The following is a 1,839-nucleotide window of genomic DNA, read 5'->3' as shown; positions in this document are numbered from 1 at the left end:
ACACCAGCATATTCAAAGATAAGAACAAGTTTGTCTCAAAATTATGAAAACAGTCAGATAAATGCATAAACAACCCTAACACAGGAAATAGAAAGAAAGATGTTACACAGAAGCACCAGACTGGTATTTAAATACAGAACACATAACAAAATAGTATCTACATGGAACATGGAACAGATTGATTCCTTTGTGTAGATTGCTATGGAAAAAATGTAATATCAATACTATTTATTGTGAATTAACAAGTACATTTTATATCTGGTCATTTTGAGAACACAGTTGTGTATTACTTATAAATATATATACATCTTACCCCAGACAGCTGTAAGTTTAAAAGTTTAGGCTGCTATTATATAATCTACACAAAACAACAGGACAGTATAATAATCACCTTTAAATGGAACCGCTACCCTGTAATCAATCACAAAGCATCAGTCTTCTTAAAGTGATATTTCTCTGCCCTAAATGGCTCTGTTGATTTTATTATTTTAGAAATAGTACCTGTGATATCTTTCTTTTTTATATTCAATAGCTGGTTTATGTGTATATGTTTAGGAAGAAATAGTTACCATTTTTATATTGTCATAAATGACAGTGAGGAACAAGAACAACTGTCTCTAAAACAGTAATTAATTTTTCTTCATTTTAACAGATAAATCATAAACATATAGTGAGTATGTTGTACTTCAATATCTTAATATGTATGATACACATATATGTCAAACAATAGTACATTGTCAATATTGATTTTTAGAATTGTGCTGTGGAATGTTTTAAAGTTGTTATCATTAAAGGATAAAATAAATATTACTGTTACCTTTTAGATGAATAATAACAATTAATGTATGTCAACTGCTACTTTTTTTATGTTTTTCTATCCTAAGCTGTAAATGAATATACATTTCAATTTGCATATAACTCTTGTGATTTGAGGGGACAATTTTTTAAGATTAATATTCTCAACAATATCATTATTCTTTATGATTGTCAGGCTTTCATGTGGATATAAGTAGGAAATAAAACAGGTTAAAACATGCTGAAGTCTTTATGCAAATAAAAATGTAATTCTAATGGAGAGAGTTTCTATAAGTAGAAAAGAAAAAAAGACAAAGGAACATGAAGCAGGTGGGTTTGTCACTAAACAGATGAAATTGGGAAATAGTGCCACCAAAAAAAAATAATAAAATGATTACAGGCAAAGGGAAAAGAGCAAACGTTAATCAGAATGCATTCCAAGTATGTAAGGTAGTGTGAAATAAAGTGTGAAGTTAGGATCTGGTCCTAAAAGATGAACAGTCTCAAAAACCCTAAGGGATGTTCTACTCTATCCTATAGGATCTCTATGGGCAGTGGGTTGTTAGTTGTTGTAAGACTTGTAACAAACTAACTTGTAACAAACTAAGAAATCAAACATTTCCTTAGGTATATATAACCAATCCTAAGAGCAATGCTTTTAAGAATGTTGAAGTCTTCCAATGATGACAGAGTGGGAAATACAAATATTATAATTGCTTAGTGAAAGTATGTCCTTGTTTTATATATGTATCTTATTGATTAGCTTGAACTAATGGCTTTGCAGTTCAAATGACTTCGCAGTCTGACGCATTAGCCCATAGCGCCACACCAGGACCCCATATAGTCCTGGTGTGGCGCTGTGGGCTAATGCGTCAGACTGCAAAACTGTTTGATACTGAAAGGTTAGCAGTTCAAGTTCACCAGATGCTCCTTGGAAACCCTATACAAGGTCACTATGGGTCGGAATCGACTCAACAGCACTTAACAACAATAACAACAAATATATATATATGTATGCTGTTGGTACCAACTCAATGGCCCATA

The sequence above is a fragment of the Chrysochloris asiatica genome, unplaced genomic scaffold (assembly GCF_000296735.1).
Source record: "Chrysochloris asiatica unplaced genomic scaffold, ChrAsi1.0 scaffold00854, whole genome shotgun sequence".
Classification (NCBI taxonomy): Eukaryota; Metazoa; Chordata; class Mammalia; order Afrosoricida; family Chrysochloridae; genus Chrysochloris; species Chrysochloris asiatica.
The sequence above is the reverse complement of the archived record's forward strand: the minus strand, read 5'-3'. Positions refer to the sequence as shown.